An 8,888-nucleotide genomic window follows, 5' to 3' on the forward strand; every position below is an offset into this window, starting at 1 on the left:
AACTGAATTGCAATACATTTGATTTGAATTGCATACAACAAAATTATGTTTTAAAATATATATTAGTATAACCAAGCTAATCACCTCACATAGTTACCACTTTGTGTGTGTGAAAGCATTTAGGATTTATTCTCAGCAAATTTCACATAAACGAGATATTTAATCTGTAGTTAATTTAAATTCTGTATAACTGAAATGTGCCCTTTGACCAACATCATACATTTTTTATTACATAAGTGGCAGCATATGAGCTAAAACTGGGTAACATGGAAACTGTATATTCTTTCTGAAACTTGACTCTGAATGAAATATTTTGCTAAAAGCTATTGTATCTTTGATGTTTATTATTTCACACATTTTTATCCAATAAGCTCCTCATATTGTTTTGTTTTGTTTATATTTCAGGAAAATAATTTCTAGAGACGCTGTGATTCAAGTGTCTTCATCACCTTGGCTGTGTGATGATAGACACATAAACAGGAATGCCAGGAGAGTTTAGACACCACTGAAAAAGAAACACTAAATTTTTACTAAAGGTTAATGGCAGCAATTTTTATGAATTTTATTTTTTCATAGTATTAAGAAGTACTAGACTTTTCAATGATATAAAGGGGTAGAAAACATGATAACAACTAAAAATTATAAAGCGGACAGCATAATAAGGGATTGGCAATGACTTTAGTACCCTCCCTCCGATCAGTGATGTAAACACTTCCAGATATTTGAATATAAATCGTCAAGGACAATGTGAAATGTTTGTGCCCTAGGAGCTATTCTTTGTTGAATTTGAATACATACTTTTCACCTTTCCATACTTGAAATTCGTGGCAAAAAATTAATTGTTTAATTATAAAATTAAAATAAAAGCATGATTCAGGGATGGGTGTGATGGCACAGGCCTATAATCCCAGCACTTGGTAGGTGGATCTCTGTAAGATCCAGGCCACCCAGTCTACATAGTGATTTCCAGGTCACCTAGGGCTAGAGGGAGACCCTGTCTCAGAAAGCAAAAGCAAACACAAACAGACAAAATATTACCCATACTATCCTAATTTACATGACTAATAAACTATACAACAAAGGTTTGAAAAATGTCTTTTATTCTGATGTAATATGTTCTAGTAATTTGGAGAAAACACTGCCAAAATTTAAACATAGTATTTTGTTAAGAAGTTAAACTTATGCCAAGAAACATACCTTTGATTAGCAAATAGTCCAATGGTTTCTGTAGTTCTGATATACTTTTGTTTATGCCTATTCTACACTTGGTTCTTCCAAAATTTAGTATTTAAGTAAAATAAAATTTAATGATTATTTGCTGCTGTACACATATAATATGCAAAATACAAATTCTTGATTCTATATAGTATTATACAAAGTACAAACAGAAAGTTACATATATTACTTCTCCAATAGTAACTATTTGTCCCCTCTCTTAATTTTTTTTTACCTTTATTTATGGATAGTTTGTGAATTTCATATAATATGATCATATTTAGATCCCCTAACCTATCTGCCCTGCTCACTTGCTACTCTGCCTTTCCCAGAAGCTATTGCGTTTCAATAGTTCTTCAGGTAAGATTGTGGCTTTTTACCAACTTCCCCATGTTTAGCTGGGATTTTATCTGGCTTACGCATACAAGGGACTTTGCATGCTCTCGCCATTGCTCTAAGTTCATATGCATTACTGTCCAGCTGTCTAGAAAACTCTGTATCCTAATGGTCAGCTACCACCTCTGTCTTCCAGCCACGTTTTCCAAAATGATCTCTGAGCTATTGGAACCAGATATTTGGTAAAGATGTCCTATTCAGGGATAATCACTCTGCAATCTTTTATGCTCCGTGTATTGGCCAATTGTGAGTTTTTGTGTTAATCACCATCTGCTGCATACGGAATCTTCCCTGGTGAGAGTTGAGAGATGCATTAATCTTTGGGTATAACAACAAGTTATTAGGAGTCAGTTTAATACTGTAACTGTTTACTAGAAAACTAGTACCAGGCTCCTCCGTATTCCCTGTGACCTTCTAGCCTCAGGATTTTATACCTGCTATCAATGCAAGTTATGGACTCTGTCTTATGAAGTGAACCATAGATCCAATTACAAAGTGATTGAATACCCCCATAATATTCATGCAATTATTGTACCAGAGGTCCTATCTTGCCAAGCCAGTTGTTATTGAAGAATGAAGGATTCAAAGTATGGTAAGGTTAATAATTTTTTTTTCTAGTAGCATGCATAACACCTTCAGTTCTATGAAACCAAGCCAGTAGAAATGAAGCTTTGAAGTCAGTACCAACTTGATTTCCCCTTGATTGTCTATGGTTTGTGTATATAGTGTCTTCAGCAATAGGATCTTACTGTCAAATTCTGATGGGAAGCCAAGAACAGTGGCAGTGGTCAATATTGTTTAGGGTCAACATCTTCAAAAGAGGGGATTCATCCTTGAATTGGGCTTTTCCTTTGCTAGCCTATGTTGTGTAGAAGGGGCACTATCCTTCTGTTATAAGGTAACTCCTTTTAATCTCCTTTAATAATGTAAATTTTGTATACTTTAATAAGATTCTATGGTAGTAAGTTTTTATATGGCTTTTTATAAAGGCCTTTAGCTTAGTTATCCTCTCCACTTTTCTTCTTTTTAAAATAAATATCTAATTTATCCTCAGCCTTTTTGATATTATTTCTGCATTCCAAATGCCATTACAACAATACTATTATACATAAGATGTAATGACAAATAAAGCAGATGACTCAGAGACTCAAATGAATGTAGCATCATTTCTTTCTTCATGAATGTTTTATTCTTTGTGGTTAGATATTAGTGACTATTTAAATGTTTAACTATCTGGGCAGAGGGAACTAAAAATTCCTTCTTAAGAGTTCTCATATTTTCATAAGATATTTTCACCATATTCAGTGAAATTTGGGGAAGAAAACCTGCACTGTTCATTGATGTGAAATCTCAAATTTCCAAGACATTGTTGTATGGCAAGCCAGAGGAACACTTTGCCAAGTATTTGGTTTCCTTTTCTATTTATAGCTATCAATAATTTAAGGAGACTCAATCCATATGTTTCTGATTCATTTGCACTTAAGTCTGCAAGATGCGGTTTAAAGGAAGCATACACAGTCAAATAGGTCTTTTGAAGCTGTTCCATTTATTTTGGGGCACGGGGAAGCCATACTTTGCTAATGTGAAATTAATTCAAGAGACATTTAGGTATCTTAGACTTACCATAAGATTTTTTTCTTTCCTTGGAATTTCTGATAGTCATTTGCTTTAGCTTTTATTCTTGAAATCTGAACCCACCGAGTTCTTTACGAAGATTGAATTAGGACTTCTGCCTCAAATAATAACAAATATCTGATGGATTCAGACCCATCCTAAAGTATGTGTGAATTGCAAATGAAGATATTAATTCATATGGGTGACTTAATAGCATACTATTTCATTTACTATTATTTTTTATGACCTTAAAAACTAAGTACAACAAAGGAAGATATGTGTTTTTCTACAGGGCTAATGTGTTCATAATTTCTCTGTGTTTTAATTCTTAGAAATATGTAGCTTCTAAGTAATCAGCAATTACATTTTTGCATAGGAAATTCTATATTCTAATTAAGAATTTAATAAGAAAATACTCTTGTTGAAATTTTCACTATAATCTAATGATAAAGTCTAAGATATGTATGATGTCTCAAAAAACTTTGAAAGTGTAATTATTAGAGAAAATTGTTTATATATAATTCAACATTTTTTACTTTTTTCTTGATAAATGAACATAAAATTCAAATGTAGTTAGAGGTTTTATTTTGAGTTTGTTAATATAGTCTCAGGTTTTATTTTGAGTTTCAGGAATTAAATGTAAAATGATAAGAATAATATTTAGTGTAATAACTTAAGACTATGCTAAGTAACACCTTATGTGTGTGTTCAACTGGTGACAAAGTCATGAAAGGCACAAAAAAAATTCTCTTTTACTTATTCCAAGAACTCATTGTTCAGTATGAATTTTGATGCATACAAGAAGGAATATGACAACACAGCTCAAGAAATCTGTATATTCTGACCCAAATCATTCAAAGGAGAGGGAGTAGTCTCTTAATTTATTGACCTCTGTTTAAGGATTATAGATCACTGACACTCTAATGAGATATGATTTCTAGAACCCAGTTCAGAGTAAGATGGATGAGATATTTTCATTTACTAAGAGAAGACATGAAGTTGGAAAGGTGGTAGTGTGAGGGAGAAGATGGGGTAGCAGTTCTGAATATAATTAAAATTCATTGTATGAAAGTTGTGAACCAAAATTTCTCCTAAACTTAAAAAAAAAGAATATGCCAGGGCTATGTTTATTTCTAAAGGTCTTAAAAATATGTGATTATTGCTAGGTGTCATGACAAACACCATAAGTCTCAGCATTTGAGAGTCAGAGTTAGGTAGTTATCTTTGAGTTTGATGCCAGTCTGACTTACATAGAAGGTTCCAGGCCAGCCAGGGTTATGTAGTAAGGCCCTGTTTCCAAACATATATATACTATTTTGGTTTGAATGAGAAATGTCCCATAGGCCCATATGTTTGAATATTTGGTCTCCATGTGGGCATGATATTTTGGAAATTTAAGAAAACTTTAAGGAAGTAAGTCCTTGCTGGAGGAACTATTTCAGTGGGGATAGATCTAGGTTTTATAACCTGGCCCCATTTCCTCTTCTGTCTACTTCCTGTGGGCATATGAAATGTGATCACTCTGTTGACAGACAGACAGACACTTCACACTCCTGTTCCTGTGCCTTCCTCACCAGGATGAGCTGTTTTCCCATAGAACTGTAAACCAAAATGCATCCTTTTCTCTTGTGTAATGGTAGTTTATCATAGCAACAGAAAAGTAACTGATACAAAAACTGGTATCAGAAATAGGATTGCTGATGTGATAAATCTGATCATTTTGTATTTGGGGGGAATATGGAAGATTTTAGAACTTTGGACTAGAAAAAGCCTTGAATGCTGTTGGCAGAGCTTAATGAGTTATTCATATAGGAGCTTGGAAAACAGAAATCTTAGAGTACTGTAGAGAGTGGGAGATAGTTCCTGAAGTTTCAGATGGAAGTAAAGCCTATTAACAATTAGGCTAAAAGCCATCCATGTGATATTGTGGGAAAATATTTGGCTGTATTTTTCCCATGTCTTGAGATTTTGTATTAGCCTGAATTAAAGACCGAAAAAAAAAAAAAAAAAGAGGCCAATTACTTTGGCAAAGGAAATTTCAAGAGAGCAAAATATTAGAATATTAGATGGATGATTTGACTTCCTATTTTTAGACCTAGAAAAATACAGGGAGAGAATGTTCAAGTTGTGTCTGTGATAATGAGCACTACCTAGGATTTAAAGAATCAATTGCAAGAATCAGAAGTGGGACAATGCAAAGTAGAAGTGACAGAAGATAGGTTTTTTTGGTTTTTGTTTTTTTTTTTCTTTTTGAGTCAAGGTCTCCCTATAGCCCCAGCTGTCCTAGAACTCACTATGTAGACAAGGCTGGCCTCCAACACACAAAGATCCACCTGCTTCTGCCTCCCAAGTGCTAGGATTAAAGGTGTACGCCACCATGCCTGGCTTAGAAGATAGTTCTTAAACCTGACCTTTACTAGAGAAAAGGGACAATCCCAGAGTCAGCATACATATGTGAACCCAGGACAAGAAATTATGGTAATCTGGCAATACTTTTACTGGAACATATTCAACTGAGGAAGACTTTTAAACAAGAAGTGAAACAGACTCTTTGACATGAGGTTATGAGACACGAGGGTGGATAATATCATTCTGAGTGCTGTAGAATCAGAGAAACCAAGTCATAAAGCTACTTACCACTGCTTAAGATAATGGCTGTATAATGTGAGGCAACACAGAGGACATCAATCACTGATGTCCTGGTTCTTTTGAGGCATTATGAGTACATGAGTATGACTGCCTGTGTGGACCTGAATAACACGGACTGGATGAAAATTGAGAAATGACAAGCATTGCTAAAAAAAATTCATCATGAGTTAAGCAGAGTTTGATGTCCAATTGACAGGATCCGATAGGACTCTGTTCCCAGACCAGCTAACTTGGTGTTGATATGGGCCTCAGTGGCTTTGCTGAGCCTCGTGGTGGATGTGATCTTACTAATAGTGGCTCTGTCAGATATAAATGATTTAGACAGTCATATCAATCAGGCTTCTAAAGTGCAAAAGTGATCAAGGGGATGAGAGAAGGCCAAAGCAGACAAAGAATTCTATCCAAGTCATTCAAGACTAATATGAAAAAACTGTGTGTACTGGAGTTTCTTCAGAAGAAATTAACAGGAAGTCAGATGCTGTGGTAGAGTGTCTGGAAGACTTTAAACTCTGATCAATAATTCACAGAAAAAGATAAGTGATAAAACAGTGTAATAATTAAAAAAGTAGGTAGGTGGATCATCTTCAGTCCCATTGTTCCAGATCTCAGGCCTTCTCTGCTAGCTAGTGAGAATCAGCCATTTGTGTTCTCATCTTCTCTCCCTTGGCCTTGGTCCTGTCCCACTGAGGCTGCTGGAGAGTGCCTGACTAGCCTGGGTGAGTTACCCAAATCCCCCTGTGCCCATTCCCCTGCTTGGGATCATCTCTAGTCCCTCCCACTGCTGCAGAAATTAGGTCTTCTCTGCTAGCTAGTTAGTCCCAGCCCATTCTGTTCCCATCAGCTCTCATTAGGCCTTGGCCAGATTCTGCTGAGGCTGCCAGAGAGTGCCTGATTACCTGGGAGAGAGCTGAATTTTGTTGCTCTAGGTCACCAGTCTCCTGCTCTCAGACTGGTCCAAGCTGCATAGCTTGAGGGCTCACACCTTCTTTGCTTCACTAGTTAGAATTGGCTCAGCTGATACCTGTCAATTTGACTTGGATCTAGGCTTTTTCGCCTTGATGGAGAGCTCTTGAACAGCTTGTCTGAATTCCTCTGTTCTCTCCAATGAAAAAAAGGAAAGAAAAGAAAGAAACTGACGCCCAGGCCAATTAACTATTCTTATTGGATCAGAAAACAAACCAAGCCACATCAACAATATAAAGAGTCCAAATTCAATTAAACAAAGGCAGGCTTGAGTTTCATATATGACACACAAGCAAGGAAAGAAAACTACATGCTCAAGTAACAATGAAAAATGCAATAATATCAAAAAACAAAATAATATGTCCCCCACTAATCCCCACCAGTCTTTTAGAAGTGTACTACAATGAAAACTACCTAGAGGTACCCCAGGACACAAAGTTTAAAAGAAAAATCATAAACATGATCAAATAATTCAGTGAATTTAAAGAAAACACCAAGAAGTCAAAGAACTCAATGAGGATAGGGAATAATGTCAAGAAAAATGACAAAGACAATTCATGGATTTGAAAATTAAATTTATGAAAGAGATAAAAATATTGAAGAAGCTCAAAAGAGGGGGACCATAGGAGACAGGTTTTATCAAGGGAAAATGAGGAAAATGGGGATAATTTAATGGGGGAGGTAGGACAGAGGTTTAGACAGGGAAAGAGAGAGGAGTGATAAGTAATATTTAGCTGGTGAAAAATCAGAGTGAAATATGTTAGTTCAAAGCGTAATGAAAAATTACACATATAATGTTCCCATGTATACAGCTGAAGACTAAATAAGAAGAAACAGTGACAGGCAGAAGAAAACTCCCTTCAAGTTTTTGGCCAGGGTAGTCCAAGAGACTACCAAAATTACACAGGCTATTGGCAAAACCCTTGATTGCCTCCCAGAACATGAAGGTAAGATCTTATTTCTAAAGATAAAACATGTTTGGATGCAGAACTTGGAGCAATGGAGCTGGAAATGAACTGGAAGCCTCCTCTCTGAAGACTAGCTCTCATAGTTTTGGAGGACATTATGCAAACTGCTAAGGGAGAAAAATCAATCAATGGCTGAATCCCATCTTTAAAGTCTAATAACCACAAGACCGGCACAACAAACTACATTGAAGCAGTAGTGGTACTTTTATCATGGGGGTAATCAACAGCTACCTATTTGGACTTAAAGCCTGCTCTATAGGAGCCAACTCATATGTGGTAATATAAACACAGCCAAATACACATGGCTGGAGAGGTCTAGATTTTAGCGAAAACCCTAGGGCTGCCACATTCCTAGACAAATGTAATTTCTTACTGTATACTAAATAAGGATCCTTATATTTATAGGCATGTATTCCAGTCACCACTCATCAAAGAAATTTCTTTGGCAATAGATAGAGATTCTTATAGTACTCCAGAACTGGTCACACAGAAATTGTGTCTGTGAACTGCCCAACCCTAAGTGACACATCTACCATGGAACATCTACATCTAAGGCTCATGAAACATCATGGAACAGTGGTGGAAGGAATAACTAAAGCTTCTCTCAACTCTCATCAATGAATCTCCCTCATGTAACATAGGACAGCAAATACAAAAGACCGCAAATGACCAAAGTGTAGGGAGTAAGAGTCTGCAGAGTGTGGGTGCTTGGGCAAGACTCTGATATTAAATTTCACTCACCCAAGGCTCAAGGGCCATTACAGAACAGGGGGCAGAAAGACTGTAAGACCCAGGGGGTAGGTATATGACTGTGGGAGACAGGCTTGAGCCTAGGGTGATATTGTAACTGTCAGGATCACATGGTTTCCAGGAATCCAGGCTCTGTAATCTAAAACCCAGTATGCTAATGAGACATCCTACCCGCTATTCTGTGATAGAACGTTAAGTCTGTTATGCTAATAGGATGCTAAGTCTGTTATGCTAATAAGGTATCCTACTTGCTGTACAGTGATAGGACACTAAACCTTGTATGCTAATAAGGTGTCCTACTTGATGTGCTGTGATTGGACCACTACCCCTATA

The 8,888-nt window shown here is 36.3% G+C and overlaps 1 non-coding gene across 1 annotated transcript; it reads left to right on the plus strand.

Moving 5' to 3' along the window:
• The first annotated feature begins 3,912 nt into the window (after positions 1-3,912).
• Positions 3,913-4,037, plus strand: LOC115068323. Its single transcript, XR_003847690.1, has one exon. It is a non-coding gene; the product is annotated as a small nucleolar RNA SNORA40 (small nucleolar RNA).
• The last annotated feature ends 4,851 nt before the right edge of the window (positions 4,038-8,888 follow it).

Source organism: Nannospalax galili, unplaced genomic scaffold (assembly GCF_000622305.1).
Source record: "Nannospalax galili isolate Female #2095 unplaced genomic scaffold, S.galili_v1.0 scaffold85, whole genome shotgun sequence".
Taxonomy (NCBI): domain Eukaryota; kingdom Metazoa; phylum Chordata; class Mammalia; order Rodentia; family Spalacidae; genus Nannospalax; species Nannospalax galili.